General features: G+C 43.8%; 1 protein-coding gene across 5 annotated transcripts in view; it reads left to right on the top strand.

Annotated features, from left to right (window-relative positions):
• The window catches only part of LOC144685974 (teneurin-2-like), a 555,228-nt gene that overhangs the window by 352,235 nt on the left and 186,212 nt on the right, over nt 1-16,781 (top strand). The window lies entirely within an intron of this gene.

The raw sequence follows: 16,781 nt of genomic DNA, 5'->3' as shown, positions 1-16,781 counted from the left end.
TTTGCCTGAAAGTGTAGTGGAAGCAGATTGAAGCCTAACTTCCAAAACGGAATTGGATAAATACTTGAAAAGGGAAACAAGTGCAAGGCTACGGGGAACGTGAAGAGGAGTGTGACTAATAGGTAACTCTTTCAATGAGCGAGCAGAGGCACAATGGGCCAAATGGTCTCCTCCTGCACCACCTGATTCTATGAAAATGAAACAACAAACAAGTCAACCTTCTCCTTGTTCATTCAAGTATGTTGCTGAAAGACGATTGGCAATGTCACAGAGGCTATACAGGGAGCTGTCAGGGTAGATTCTGCTGAGGGCTCTCCTGGAGACTTGTGCTGAGGGCAGTAGTGGGGTTTGACCTTGGGCTGGTAGCAGTTGGCTAATGACTGTCGCTGACAGCTGCCGACACAGCAGTAGCTGCTTTCCTACTGCACGTGACCTGTTCTGGTGCCCACGGCAACTGACTGCAGGTCTTCTGCAGCTGGTGGCAGCCCCAGAGTAAATTAGTTGTTAAGAGCAGCAGCCATGAGGACTGGATAAAAAATGGGTTTTTCTTGCCTGCTGGCCTTAATGAATCCTGCAGGTTTACTTTGGGGTTGGCACTGACTGCACGTAACCCCTACCACCAGGAGCTGAAGGCACTGGCCTACATTAAAGCTGTTTTGCGTTATGCTGGAAGTGCCTTTGGTTGCACACTCCTTTTCCCCAGCAACTACCGCTCTCACTGAAGAAAGCTTATTAAGATTGCATGCTGAGGAAGCACAAGTTGCAAAGGGTTTAACTTCAGACAAAGCCATTAGCAGCATGACAAGCTCTCTGCAAAGTCGAATGCAAAATACCGCAGAAGCTGGAAGTCGGAAATAAAAGCAGAAAATGGTGGAGACGTTCAGCAGGTCGGGCGGCGTCTGTGGAGGGTTAACGGAGCAGAATCGCCCCAGACTTGCACAAATTGCGGTTGTGGGCGGGAACAACGTCGTTTTGCCTGCCGGCCGCAATGGCGGATTTTCGCGCCGTATTGTCCCGTTCCCGCCTGGTTAATTACGCAGCCACAGGAATCACACCGTGTCGCTGGCGGCCAGCATCCGATTTGCCCGTCAGGCCGTTACCTCATCGCTTCCTCGCACAGGACGCCATATTTAAACTGCAGCCGCGTGCACATTTCTCAATGCTTGCAGCCCAGGAGGGCAAAGGTGAAAACATGGTCCCATACGCCAAGAAGAGGGCAGCCTCCCGATTCAGTAATGTCTTCTGGACGCCTTGGAGCCTGCTGCAATGTCCTTTACCCCTGCTGTGGCCACAGGAGGCCCATCAGTCTCACCACTCTGGCTAGGGAGGCGGTGATCAATGCCAATGCTGCATACAAGAGGTCGGCCATACAGTGCAGAAAATGGATGAATGATTTCATCTGTGCCGCCAGGGTAAGGCAACCAACTTATCACTCTAAACTCACACACTCACAAGGCCATCACACAGTCACTGGCATCTCACTCACTGCCAGCTCAAGGGACATCACCACTCACTCTCTCACCCTCACCCTCACATCTCCATCAGGCCTCATCTCCTCTGGAGACTGCCTCCTCAGGCCTCATCATCTTGAGGCCATGTACAGATCAACTTGTACCCCCGCACACACTCTGGGATACCCTCCTTCCCCAGTACAGCCTTCGCCCTGCAGCCTCTTCCCTGGCCTGAGGCCACTTCACCCCCTTCCCCAAGCAAGACCTCGCCTTGCAGCTGCTGAAAAGCTGCCCCTGCCCTACAGCTGGTCTGGTAGGTAGAGACCTGCCCGTGAGCCCCTAAAAGTGATGCGGTGCTGTCCGTTGAGCTTGTCACTGATGACCGTGAGTGCTGCCCGAAGCAAGGTAGGCCATCAAACCTCAAAGTCCCAAGCAAAGTGCAGCTCGCCAGGTGCACGTCGCTTATGTACAATTGCAAAATACGTCAGCGTGCAATCATACTGACGTGCCCAGATCATCCAGCCAGGGGGGATGATTCCAGTGAGTAGGGCTTATAATTAGATGCAGGTGTATTAGAATAATGTTCCTGATGCACGGCGGCCAGTAAGGCCATGGAGGGGCTGAGCGGACGATCGCAAACTGGCTTCACGACGTCGTGAAACCATTTTCTGGGCTTCCCGCCCTATTGTCCGCTCACGCCCACCATGACGCTCGCCACCAACAGGGACGGAGAATTCTGCCCAACAATTCAGGGTGATGGCTTAGCGGCAGAATTCTGATGAAAAGCCATCAACCTGAAGTGTTAAATCTTTTTCCTTCTTAACAAGGTCATTTGTTTTCTTATTTCCACATTGTTCCTTAATTTGCTTTTCAAACCTTATGCTTCAGAGGTGTAATCCTGTGAATGGTGCTAACAGCACCCTCTCCATTCCATTTTCAACAGCTAAATTTCCTCTTGAGCTGTTAATGCAAAACAAAATTTTCATTAGCCTTAAAGCTATGAGGAAAACTCGAGTCCAGGTCAATAGTGTGACAGGTGACTCTCTTTCAACAATCTAGTGTTCCCGCCCCTATGTGAAAGTGCCTGGTCAATCACTGCCTACATAGGGAACTCCCTGTGGGTCAACTCAGCAAGCAAAGCACATTATCTTTGCCAGCTTTTCTTCAGACAGCAAAATGTCACAACGGTTTATCATTTTGTGAATTAAATGACATGCTTCAATTATAATTTTAGCAAAAGGAAAGAAAAAAATTCCCCGTAACTAACAGATGGAAGACAGCATTCACAGTGAGTGCAGCGCCACCCTGAGAGCTTGTGTGTGATCACAACTACCAGGATGAAAGGGTTAAGTGTGAAATGCTCTGCTTATCTGTCACTGTGTTTCTCGGCCTGTGTATTACATATCTGAAATATTGCCGGATGTATTGATTTGTTTGCATCTTGTTCTTGTATTGTGTGAGATGGAAAGCTGCAGTCCTTTTCTAATGATACTTTTAGTGCAGGGAAAGGTGCAACAAATTTTGCTGTCTGGGAAATATCATTGAGGGCAGCACAATGGACAAGAGGGAAACAGGCTGATAGTTCAGTGCCACCAGTTTCTGCCACTCCTTCACTTGTGCTTTTCACAATGCTAACTCTACATGTGTAATACACAATGGATAAAAGGTGACAATTCACATTTTGTACTGTACAAATCATAGATGTCTAGGTGTCAACTCCTGTACATGTAGAAAAGTGGGCTTTCTGGTACTACACAGCCTTTACTTGTACACTGTAAATTGAGTAACTCAGCAGAACAGCAGAGCTTGGTGGCTGAGAGCAGGAACAAACTGTGTTGGTGATGAAAGAATTGGTATTCATTTGCTGAAAGGCCTCCTTCTGTGCTGAAATTTCTCTGATTCTACTCAATGTCCACAGACAGGCACAGCAGCCTTAATCAGATAACCCTTGTGCAAGTGTTGTACGAGTGCCATAGTTGTACCAATCTCAGCTTTTCTCGCTATGCACTTGAGTTCATGAACAACAACTTGCATTTATAGAATGCTTTTTTTAACGTAGTAAACTGTCCCAAGGCACTTCACAGGAACATAATCAGACAAAAAAATTAATGTTACAGCTGCTCTATCCTTGCCCAACACATTCCACGGAGTCCTGATAATCTGAATCTGTTCCTTGCAAAGCTGGTGCATTTTCAAGATTGACTCACTTATGTAATACGTACAATTCATGCTGCATTTTAAGATTTTAAAAAATCTGATGCAATTTTCACTTATTTTGTCTCTTCATAAGTATGATACTAATAACTTAATGAACATTGCAGAATACAGAACACTGATCGTTTGCGGATAATCAGTGTAGCATTTTATGAATAGTCATATTTTTCATAATTAATAATATCAGAGAACTCTGATTTACCAGAATTGCCTTCCTAAATGTTGCAAGAGATATGGTGGCAGTGTAGTAATGTCACCTGACCAGTAATCTAGAGGCCCAGGTTAATGCTGTGGGGGCATGGGTTAAATTTCCATTATGGCAGGTGTTGGTGATTTTTTTTTAATAAATATGTAATATATATATATAAAATATATATATATATAACTATGCTCAGTAATGGTAACCATGACAACTGTCATCGATTGTTGTGAAAAAGCATCTGGTTTACTAATGTCCTTTAGGGAAGGAAATCTGCCATCCTTACCCAGTCTGGCCTACATGTGACTCCAGACTCACACTACTATGATTGATTCTTAACTGCCCTCTGAAATGGCCTAGCAAACCACTCAGTTCCTGGGCAATTAAGGCGGGACAACAAATGTTGGCCTTGTCAGCGACACCTACATCTCAAGAAAAGAAAAGGCCGTGTTTTATTTTCTTGACTCCCCATTGTACCTGTTGCCTTTGATGTCTTGCTGCGACGTAGTTTGATGACAGGGATGTCCCAAAATGTTTTAGAGCCAATGAAGTACTTTCTGAAGTGCAGTGACTGTTGTAATGGAGGAACATGTGTGGCCATCGGGAAGGACGACTGCCTCTGGCTGATTTATTCCCCCAACCTCTTTATCGAGTACAAGAGCACTGAGGCCTGTTAAAGCCGCCCAGCTGTTGCTCCAACTGAGATCAGGTAATTCAGTGTAGAATCAAATCTATTGCTACCTTGTTCCACTTTGTAAAAATACAATGCTCACAAATGTGAGAAATGGGCCTGGATTTATAAGATGTGTATTTTTAGTGGTGAACATTCCACTTACACAGCAGGTCATAGACTTCTGGTTGATACTGTTCCCACGCATTACTGCGCAGTATAGGTGACTCTGTAAACAATGTCTATCTGAGCATAAAATTGAAATGGGCCAAATCTCTTCCCAGTCACTCCCATTGTATAGATTTCCTGATATAAATATAACACATCCCTCAGGTATCCAGGTTTTAATATTCTGCTCATGATTTAGTTAATCCTCTTCCAAATTGTACCTGGAGGCACCAGCACTTTTTGGAATTAGTTGTAAATAAACAGGTTTCTATTAACTGTTTCCTTCTGGTTGCTAAATGAACAGTTAAACAAGCTACAGGACAAAAGTTATTAAACTTATCTCACTAAGCATTTCATGTTAGGCTCCCAGGACAGCTTATTAGGCCTTAAACACATTATTTTAGACTTGCGGAGTATCATTAGCTGGTCAGTAATATGGAGAGCTAGGGAGTGGCATTGGTGGGGGTGGGGTGTTGTGGGAGGTGGAGGGGGGTGGGATTAGAAAGGGATGCCGTGGGTGTGACCACTCAGTGTTACTGAGCATTTTGCGGGCAAGTTCCCTTTTAACACTGCGCTGCTGTCTCTGTTGCTGCTATCTAGGTCAATGGGTTGTTCTGCACCTGGGTGAATCAAAAGATCATGGGGTTCCTGAATTGCCTGGATGCAGCAAATAGAGGAAAACAAAACGCACCGTCCTAATGAAGCCAACCTGATTTTTCAACCATTCATTTAAATGGAAGGAGATTTGAGCTTGATTCCTCGCTGAAGTGCAATCCTCCCTAGTCGATTCTGCTGTGTTCTCTACACCCAGCAGATCCCAAGCTCCCAGGTGCAGGAAATCTGCCCTATCGCTTCAGTTATGGATCGTAGAACTATATGTCATAAATCAATATTAAATGGGCGGTTCTTTTCTTTATGGTATCGTGCTGCCCACTTCTCATATGGAGGAGACAAAATACTCTGCAGTGTCACATGTTCGTGAGGTCAAAGAAACAGTCAGCCAAACGCCACAATGTTTGAATAAATCATTGTCTGGCTCCTTGACTAATAAGACTCACTATTCTTCCCTGCGACATGCCTGCACAAATCAACCAGTCAACCGAAGAGATGGACAGTCTTCCGTGACAGTGACTTCTTGCCTGTTACCTAGTTACCTGTCCAATGTGAGGAGAGTTAAATTGAAGGATTTCATTGGGGAATCTGGGGAAATTTACTGTCCGCACAAGCTGACAGCCTGAATTATTTTAAAATCTTTGAACGAAGTTAGGACCATATATAGATATCGCACACATTTTCCTGGTAATAAACTGCACTGGTATATCGATAATGCTAAATTAATTACATCCCAATCTCCCGTGCACATTGTTGTGCATCATAGATGTGGGATGCACTGATAGGTGCTGTAGTCCTGTCAGGTCCATTTTGTATGCAAGTCCAGTTTGTCCAAGATGAGTGGACGAGCTCTGTTAAAACTAAAGCTCCAAGACAGCTCTACCTCTCTCCTAGTTCCAAAGAAGAGTCATATTCGACTCGAAACGTTAACTCTGTTTCTCTCACCACAGATGCTGCCAGACCTGCTGAGTTTTTCCAGCATTTTCTGTTTTTATTTCAGATTTCCAGCATCCACTGTTTTTGGCTTTTATGTTCCAAGACAAGGAGGTCTTAAGGCGCAGTGGTAGCATCCCTGCCTCTGTACCAGGAGCTCTAGGTTCAAGTCTTGTCATGGACTTCAAGCCCAGGATGGCCATGGAAGGTGTGTTTATAATGTGGCCAAACAGGTTGATCACCAGCCTGTAAATCCCTCTGATATGCCTGATGGTGAGCGGGAGAGTTTCCTGGTCAACCATACCACAGAAGGCAATGGCAGTACTTTTCCAAGTATAATTATGGACTAATCCGATGGAAGTCGATGGTCATCAACGCCCTCTTAGGGCATGGTACCTGAGGAGGAGGAGGTTCCAAGACAGCTAATGGGGTTTTCACTTCAGCTACAGATGATGGAATGAGCTGTTAACATAAATCTCTTGTTTCCTCTCATTGGGAAGTGAACAGGCAATAGGGGACAATAGTGGAGGTGAGCTGGAAGATCAGCCACGTTTCTGTTGAATGGCAGAGCAGGCTCGAGGGGCCATTTGACTTCTCTTGCTCCTATTTCTTATGTGACGGTGATCCTTCCCCCGATGCAAGTGTGACCAGACAGACAAGATGAACATGTAAGATATTTAAAATATTTCAACAGGGTAGATACAAAAAAAAACTATGACCTTTGCTGGGGAAATCATGAACAAGGGGACATAATTTTACAAGTAGTGCCAAACTATTGAGCAGTGAAATTGGGAAGCACCTTTTCACATAAAGGGTATTGGAAATCTGGAAACCTTGTCCCCATAAGGGTATCGGTGCTGGGTTAATTGAAATTTTTGAGACTAGGATATACTTTTGTGAACTAATCGTATCAATAAATATTGAGCAAATGCAAGTGAACAGCAGCAACAAGTTATATTCATGTAGCACTTTAACATAATGAAACATCCCAAGGTGCTTCATAGGAGTGTTGTAAAACAAACTATGACACTGAGCCACATAAGGAGACATTAAGTCAGATGACCAAAAACTTGGTTAAAGAGGTAGGTTTCAAGGAGTCTTAAGAAAGCAAGGGAGGGAGGCAGGAAGGTGTAGGGAGGGAATTCCAGAGTTTGGGGCCTAGGCAATTGAAGGCACAGCCACCAATGGTAGAGCATTTGTAATTGGGGATGCACAAAAGGCCAGAATTCGAGGAGCACTGATATCTCAAAAGGTTGTGGGGCTGAAAGAGATGACAGAGATAGTTAGGGGGCAAGGCCATGGAGGGGTTTAAAAACAAGGATGAGAATTTTAAAGTGAGACATTGCTTGAATGGGAGCCAACGTAGGTCAGCGAGCACTTGAGACAATAGAGGAATGGAATTTGCTGCAACTTAAAACACAGGCAGCAGCGTTTTGGATGACCTCAAGTTTACAGAGAATAGAATGTGGGAGACCAGCCAGAAGTGCCTTGGAATAGTGGAAACTAGTGGTAACGAAGACATGAATGAGAGTTTTGGCTGCAGATGAGCTGAGACAAGGGCGAAGTCAACCAATGTTACGGAGGTGGAAATAGATGATCCTACTGATGGCACAAAAATGAAATTGGAAGCTTATCTTGGGATCAAATGTGATACCAAGGTTGTGAACAAACTGACTTCATCTCAGACTGTTGCTAGGAAGAGGGACAGAGCCGGTAGCCAGGGAACAGAGTTTGGACCGGGGACCAAAAACAATGGCTTCAGTTTTCCTAATATTTAATTGGCGATTTGGCATGTATGGGCATTAATCCGATAAAATTCTGGAACATGCTCGAGCAGCTGAATGACCTAGTCACATTTTTATAGTCCCATGTAAACTTCAAAGGTAATTCATTAGCTGGAAAGAGCTTTGGGATGTCCTGAAGACATAAAAGGTGGTGCATAAATACAAAGTCCATTTTTTTATTGAGTAAGAAAATCATTTTGCATGTACAAGTAGGACTAATAAGTTAATAATACGTAGACAATAGTGACACATTGGGCCATAACTTCTGACTGGCGTCGGAAAGTGCTGGCCCATAGAAATTATAAGAAATAATTGCACACTTATCTGGTCTTGAAAATTGCGTTGACCGGGGTGGTGGGGGGTCCAGAGGTCGGGGGGTCAGAAGGTCAGGGGGGTCTGGGGGGGTCCAGAGGTTGGGGGAGATGGGGGTTCCAGAAGTTGGAAGGGGGGGTGGGGAGTCTGAGGTCGGGGTTGGGGAATGGGGCGAGTCCCATGGGTTCGCTCTGGGTCTTTACAATAGTTACCCGGAAGAAGAGGTTTCAATTCTTTTAACCTTTTCTGGGTAACTATTGGTATAACCCGAGTGGAACCATCCGAAGCTTGAAATTTAAATCGTATTTTCAGATGGTCCCCAGTGCAACGCAATTGTCCAGAGGATGTTAGCACTTCTGGGCAATTGTCATGCAAACCCTTGCCTGGGAACTTGCCAGAGGGTATCTTTGGGGTACCCCCCTAAATCCAACACTGGGGAGCTCTGAAGTTACCGGCCAATCATTTTGAGAAATTAGCAAATGTAGGTAAGTGTGCTTTCCGGTATGAACAAATCAGTGCCAGCAGCATTCGCATCAGGAGTGATTTTGGAACATTCTCCTGATAATTCAGCAAGATTCTCAGTGAGTAGCTGAGCTTAAACACCATGTGGGTGCCAGGTTGATCCCTGAGATAATGTAGTTTGCCGATGCCTGGGTGATTTTAAAGTTGAGCAGGAACGTTGCAGCCAGGGACTGAGAAGCCTTTACCTCCCGGGTCCCTGCTACATAATCAGAGGCAGTTTCCTGTCCAAACCTTGGAGTAAGAACTTTGTGGTCAATAGACAGCAGTGGGATTTCAGATGTCGAAAGAGCTCCTCTGGGATTCCCCAATCGAATTGGGGAATCCCTGGCACCATGGTTCACCTTAGGATGGTGCTCAGGCTTTTGTGTAGGACAGGCCTGATGTTCTCCTAGTCCATAAGGTAAGATTTTTTTTTAAAGTATTGGGTTTAAATGAAATGATATCATCCGTGCCCAGTCTGCATATTTAAACAAGGGCTCCCACTGGCTTTGTGAGCGTGTCCTCAAGGCCTGCAATTCAGAATTGCAGCCACCAGGATCGTGGCAAGAGGCCAGCGGATATGTCTTTCACTCCATCTTAACTGCCCCCTAATGCTGGGTTCTGTCGAGTGAAGAAAGTTAAAATACTGACTCTCACTCTTGGTACTAACATTGATAAATATGTAAAGGCCACTTGGGTGAGTCATTGGAAGGCATCAGGTGTCTTAAACATCAACTTCAGAAGGAGAGGGAAAATACTGGTGATGAAAAGAATGATTTTAGGCTGTCATGTACGGAGTCCTCATTTGGATCCCTGTTTTGGACTCATATCCACATATTCATTATTCATTCTCTAATACATATTGATCTTATTATCACTTCATAATGAGCTGTTGATTGCTTCTCAATAAGTTTGTGTAATTACTTTCAATTTGTTACTCCCGGAACAGTACGTTGTGGCCGGAATACAGTGTATTAAAAAACATGCTACCTGAACTTATTTAAATACTGCAATCTCAGTTTGTGGCTCAGATCCCTGCAATGATCCACTCAAACTTTACTCAAGCAGTTTATAATGTAACATGAACCCTTCAGTGAGATGCTGCCTTGGATTCATTCCCGGGTGTTCATTATTCAGTGTACAGACCACCTGAGTCCCTCGATTAAATTACTGCCTGTAAATCACTCCCAGATATCCATTATACTCTATATGATAATAAGAAAACCTTGTTGACAACTCATTTTAAAGGAATTGAAAACATGGTTTGAAGGACATTCTCTGTGGTTTAGGTATAAAGTCCCTTGACTTCCTTAAGTACCACATAGCGACTCAGATGACTCTTTGTAGTTCGGTTGGTTTGAGGAAGCCTTGAGATGAAATGATTTCACGATTAGAACCCAGGAGAGTTACTTCCAATTGACTGATTTTATGAAGTTGCATAGCAACATGGAAATTTGAAACCAACAGAGAAATACATACTTAGCGATGACAAAATCTTCACCTGGGAGGTGGTCAGATTGGAAACAGGGCAATCTGTGAGTATGTCCAGTCCCCACACTGTTGAACAACACAAGGCCCAAGGGCTTTCATCCTGTCCCACTGGATAATTTGATGTAGCTTTCTTAAGCATTCAAATCAGACTGACTTACCAATGTTCAGTAGTGCCACAGTGGGGATGGGGAGTGTATGAGCCAGATTTACACAGAGAGTTAGGAAGACTCCGTGGACCTTTAAAAATGGTAGGCATGGACTGGATGCAGAAGTCCTGCTCCTATTTCAAACAGATCTAACATTTTGCCGGTTGGAAAAAGCAGGCAGGATATGATCCACACAGGAGGGAAAGCTGAACTCAGCAGGGCCATTTGAACTCAATGCTGAATTCAAGCAGACCCCATTTTGCCTGTCATTGCAAGGGCTTTAACCCACAATATGGGAGTCACCAATTGATGGAGTAGACGTAAACACTCTTGAGGGTAGATAACGTCTGTATAACTCTCATGATCTGAAGTTTTTTTTAAATGTCCCGCTCATTAAACTTTAATAAAAACAGGCTGCAGCTGTCAGTGAGAATTTTTTAAAACCCACTGATGGACTTGATTAACAGGCATAGGCTTGAAAAAAAGTAGCATCTGGTTTTTCACTTCCAATTGAGCTCTTTGTTAACATTTACCTAAGGGCTATTATTATGACATATTGAATGCTTAGCTGAGTTTCAAAAGTCGCAGCGATCTCAGGGGCTCTGAGTTCACAGTTTGATTGACAGTTTAAAGAGGCCATTAAAGGATTATGTGTCTATGATGTGGGGTCTGAATAGAAGTTTGTTTGTTTTTATAAGAGATTAACCACTTAAGGGGATTTAAAAGCTTTGAATGGGTTTTACAAATGTGGTTTTTTTTATTCGCTATCAAATGTAAAGGAGTGAGAACTGTATTAGATTGTTAGGAGTTTTTTCATCTCCTCATGGCTCCTGACGTCTGCCCATGATGGATACTGAATGAATGGATATGAAAGTGGCATGCGGGTATGAAGGGGTCATTGGGAGAGATGGGGGCATGGAGTTGACATGAGTTGGCATAGAGGTGGCATGGAAGTTAAGAGGGGACATGGGTAGGTGGGTGTATGAGTTGGCATGGGAGGTGGCATGGAGGGATGGAAGGTATGAGGTGCCATGGGGGTGGGTGGGTGGGTGGAGTTGAGGGGGTTGAGGGCTAGAGGACCTAATAACTTCAAAAACAACTGGAACAATGTCCCACAGAACCGAGGCAAGTCTTCGAATGAGCCTGCCTCAGCACTTGCTTGCCCTGTGACCACTTACACACAGCATCCAGGGTCGGTGGACATAACTCCATCCCAGACCTGCCCCCAGAATGCAAATCGCATGATTTGGGGAACTTTTTACTCAGGTGGGACCAGCAAGTCAGAAAATTTCCTGATTTGAGCAACCCACCTCGGCAGCCAAAATCTGGCCTTGTGTTTCAGCCAAGCTCCACAACTTGTTCTTGTGAAGGTTGCTCAGCCCCATTGGGCCAGGTTGTGGAAGAGAGGCTTCTGAGTTATTGCAGCACACGATAAACTTATCCATTACACAGCAGTGTTATCTGTAAGAATAATGTCCAAGGCGTGGTAACATCAGGGACCCATATAGTCTGTTACTTGGCATTTGAGTAATAAACATGTTCCTGGTCCTGAGATTAGAGTTGGGTCCTAGTGTCTTGCTGTTTGCAAAATAATGTCATTGGAACATAGGAACAGGTGTAGACCATTCAGCCTGCTGAGCTTTCTCCGCCATTCAATTAAATCATGGCTGATCATCTACATAAACACCACTTTCTCACATTATCTCCATATCCCTTGAAGTCATTGGTCTCCAGAAACCTATCGATTTCTGTTTTGAATATATTCAATGATTGAGCTTCCACAGCCCTCTGGGGTAGAGAATTCCAAAGATTCACCACCCTCTGAGTGAAGAAATCCCTCCTCATCTCAGTCTTAAATCACCTACCCCTTATCCTGAAACTATGCCCTCTAGTTTTAGACACCAACCAGGGGAAACATCTTATCCACATCCACCCTGCCACACCCTGTAAGAATTTTGTAAGTTTCAATGAGGTCACCCCTCATTCTTCAGGAATACAGACGCAGTCTCCTCAATCTCTCCTCATAAGACAATCCTGCCATCCCAGACTGGCAAACCTCCATTGCACTCCCTCTATGGCAAGTATATCCCTCCTTATAATGAGGGGACCAAAACTGTGGACAATACTCCAGGTGAGGTCTCATCAAGGCTCTATTGTCACTCCTGTACTGAAATCCCCATGTGATGAAGGCCAACATGCCATTTGCCTGCCTAATTGCTTGCTGCACCTGCATGCTAGCTTTTAGTGACTCATGAACAAGGACACCCAGGTCCTTTTGGACACCCGCACTTCTCAACCTCTCACCATTTATGAAATATTCTGCCTTTCTGATTTTTTCTCCCAAAGTGAGTAACTTTACTTTTATTCACATTACATTCCAACTGCCATGTTCTAGCCTATTCACTGAGCCTGTCCAAGCTCTTGAAGCCTCCTTGCATCCTCCTCACAAGTTACGTTCCCACCCAGTTTGGTGTCACCGGAAATATTATAGTTGGTCTCCACATCTAAATCATTTATATGGATTGTGAACAGCTGTGGCCCCAGCACTGATCCTTGCGGTACCCCATTAGTAACAGCCTGCCACCCTGAGAATGATCTGTTTATTTCTACTCTCTACTTTCTGTCTGTTAACCAATTCTCAATCCCCACTAGTACATTTCCCCCAATCCCATGCACCCTAATTTTATTTACTCCTGCTTGGGACCCTGTCAAAAGCCTTCTGAAAATCCAAATACACCACATCCCTGGTTCTCCTTTATCAATGTTACAAGTAATATCCTCAAAAAACTCCAACAAGTTTGTCAAAGATGAGTTTTTATTTAATTGCTGCCAGTGTCATTGACTAAGAACTTGCTGGAGAGTTAGAACATTGTATTGGTGCAGCTAGATCACAGGGTCCAAGTGACAGTGCAAAAATTTCCAGGAAATTATGGCACCAGTAACTTCAGCCATTACATACACCACACCACAATTTCCTGACATTTTTAAATCACCCCCCATTATTTCCCCTGTAATTTCTTGAAACTTTGAAAACTTCCACTCTCCATTAACATCATTGGTGAGATCGAGTCAACTGTGAATGCGGCTGTGATTGGTACAGCCACTTAGACCATTATAGAATAAGACTGGAAGGCTCAGTATGTTTCATGTAATTACAGGAATTATAATTCACTTTTAAACTTAAGAAATAATTGCACTGTCCTCATTCAGTGCTGTATTTTTTATTATTCTGTGGTGCCATGCTATCATGTCTAGGGTCACCAGTGCAAAATGAAAAATACAGAAATTTTTTTGGGCAGAATTTTGCCCTTGACGGGGGTGGTCAGGAAGCCAACCACCACCTGCTATCAGGGCCAGACCACGATTTCATGCTGGTGGGCCAATTAAGGCCCACCCAGTGTGAAATATGCGCGGCCACTTTCAGCGCTGCCTGTGGTCGTGGGGGGGGGGAGGAGGGCGAGCATGCATGTTGGTGGGCACTGGAAAAGCTCCCTGAGGCATAGAGCTGCCTCAAGGAGATGAAGAGTTTTGAACATTTAAAATAAAGATTTAAAGAATGTTATAAATCATGTCCCCTCATGTGGCTCTGTCACTTGACCAGGGTCATGTTATTAATGAAATGTTAAAATTTTTATTTTGTTTTTATTTGCTGCTGGAAACTTCACCCTGCCTGTGGATGAGGTTTCCTGAAAACTCCAAAGGTCGCTTGGCCTTTTCACCTGCCCGCCAACTGTAAAGTTGGATGGGCAGCGAAAAATTTCTTTCAATTATAACTTTAATGGCCTTAATAGGCCTTTTAATTGTCGGCGGGCGCTCTGCTGTCTCCCGCCTGCGCCCGCCGACCGAACTATCGCGCATCATTTTACACTCGGTCGGGTCAGGCATGCACCCACCAGACAAGTGTTATATTCTGGCCTATATGTATCTGGTAGGAGTAGTTTGTCAGTTTCTTGCCTTAAACTACCATTCAAATATGACTTATTTTACATGTAATGGGTTTCTTAATCCAATGTGTGTGAATGTGGTCATTGTGATCACAGTGTGTCCATTTACATCTATTTACAATTCAAGTAGCAGGTCAGAAGTTAAAAGCCTGTGGTTTCTATATTGTTTGTACAACCTCAATGGGAAGGGATGTTCCATCTAATGAAACAACCAGATAGATATAAATACTGTCCTTAAGGTGAATCCGCTTTCTATAATTTAAATCTATGCTTATTTTTGCCCGTTCAATATTCAAACGTCTACTTTAAACATTTCTGGGTGTAAGTGGTATCAAATCGGAGTGAGTTTTTTACTTTGATCACTGGCATTCCCAATCCGCCACTGTGCTTGGTGCAGCATATTCTAATTGTTTTTGAAACAAATTGTGGAGTGAATGTGCCACAGGAGAATCAGAGCATATAATGGGCTTCATTGCCAATATTGCCTTTGCAGCAAATGGTTTTTAAAAGTTGCTCAGTTCTGGTTGTAAAATTGCATTTCTGTTTCACTCAGTATGAAATGCCTTCTAAGAAAGAGCCTTCGTTTTTGTAATTCTTCCGTCTCTCCAAACTCTCACTTCTCACCCCTGTAGTCTGTTCCTCTCTACTCCTCCATGCAGTAAACTACCTGACTATTCAACAATTCTGTTGACCCTCTCTCCCCCTAGTTCAACCCCCTTCTCTCCCCCCAGTTCTGTTCCCCGATTCCCCTGCAGGTAATTTCTAAATATCTCTGCTTTTTATACTAGAACAAGCTTCAAATCAACTGTTTGTAAAGGTATTTTAGAAAGAGTTGTGGAAAACCTGTTCTTACATTTAACAGAACTGTAGTGCAAATTGGCCAAAGGATCACAGCATTCCTGGAGTTACCCTGGAGTCCCGAAGCTTGGATCGAGATTGATGTCTGGTTAAAGCAGTCGATCGAGCTGCACTAATTTGCGAGGAATCAGTCGCACTGTCTGACTAGCCCGAGGGAAGTGTGGCTGGCGGAGAAGCGCACAGCTGTACAAGTCATTCTGTTTGTAAATGTGCTGTGGAAAGTGGTGTGGAAATGAAGCAGCTCCTCGTCTCTCCTGCCGATCACAGTGAAATTATTCATCAAGAGCCCCTGCATTATTTCACTGCAAGCAACAAGGTTACAGTTCAAAGATCAGGCAAATTAAGGAATGAAATAAAAGATACAATAATACATTTTTTAAAATCTCTAGAGCACTAAGGGTTCCAGAATGAATAAGAAAACAAGCAGGAAAAGCACAGCACAGTGGAATGTATCTTGCATAAGGAATAGGTGCCAGAAAGTGATTACCAATTTTTAAAATTGATGCTTTATGTTTTGTGTGAAAATACCGAGGCACGTTATCATTGGTCATGTTAGCTCATCATTTAGTGTGCCATTGTGGAGATTGTGAGGTGGAACAAGCAATTAAACAAACATACTGTGATTAACAAAAAAACAACACTTCAGTACTGACAAAATGAGTTATCAGTGAGTCACAGTTACTGAGTTGTATTGTTACTGGCCTGAATAGCTGACCCTCACCCAAAATAAGGGAGTCGATGGTGTAGTGGGATTGTTGCTGGGCTAGTAATCCAGATACCCAGGGTAATGGTGGGATTCAAACCCTGGGGACCCAGCAGATGGTGGAATTTGAATTCAATAAAAACTCTGGAATTAAAAGTCTAATGAAACCATTGCCGATTGTAAAAAAACCCATCTGGTTCACTAATGTCCTTTAAAAGGAAATCTGCCGTCCTTACCTGGTCTAGCCTACATGTGACTCCAGACCCACAGCAATGGTTGACTCTTAAATGCCCTCTGAACAAGGGCAATTATACCCACATCCCATGAATGAATTAAAAAAACACATTGCAGTAGGGAAGGTCCTGATCTACAAACTGCTGTCAACTCCATTCTCTATTGCAGTATTCTGTCTTGTCGGTTTTGATGTGCTCTTGCCACAATGGGGACTGTTCTGGGCAAGTTGATTTCCTGGAAAACCTGGGAACAGCCTCTTCCAAAAATGTCTGCAAATATGTTCTGATGTGACAGACACTCTTTACTGTTGCTTCGTTAGCTTTTAGAGTATGATTTTTTTTTTTTGCCTGCTGATTTTTTGCACAATCCAAATATTTTGAAAATGGGGGAATGTCATTTTTAGGAGTGGAATATTTGGCCACTCAGCACCAGTCATTTGCAGCAATTGCTTGTATTGTAGCTCAAGCACAGGTAAATCGCTGGATAAAGTTCCTTCTGCAGTCTGTTTCAACAATGTCCCTGAAGACCAACTCAGCCGCGCTTGCATGGTATTTCCATTCC

This window comes from Cetorhinus maximus, chromosome 10 (assembly GCF_964194155.1).
Source record: "Cetorhinus maximus chromosome 10, sCetMax3.hap1.1, whole genome shotgun sequence".
Lineage (NCBI taxonomy): Eukaryota > Metazoa > Chordata > Chondrichthyes > Lamniformes > Cetorhinidae > Cetorhinus > Cetorhinus maximus.
Note: the sequence above shows the minus strand (reverse complement) of the source record. Positions and strands in the feature narration are given on the sequence as shown.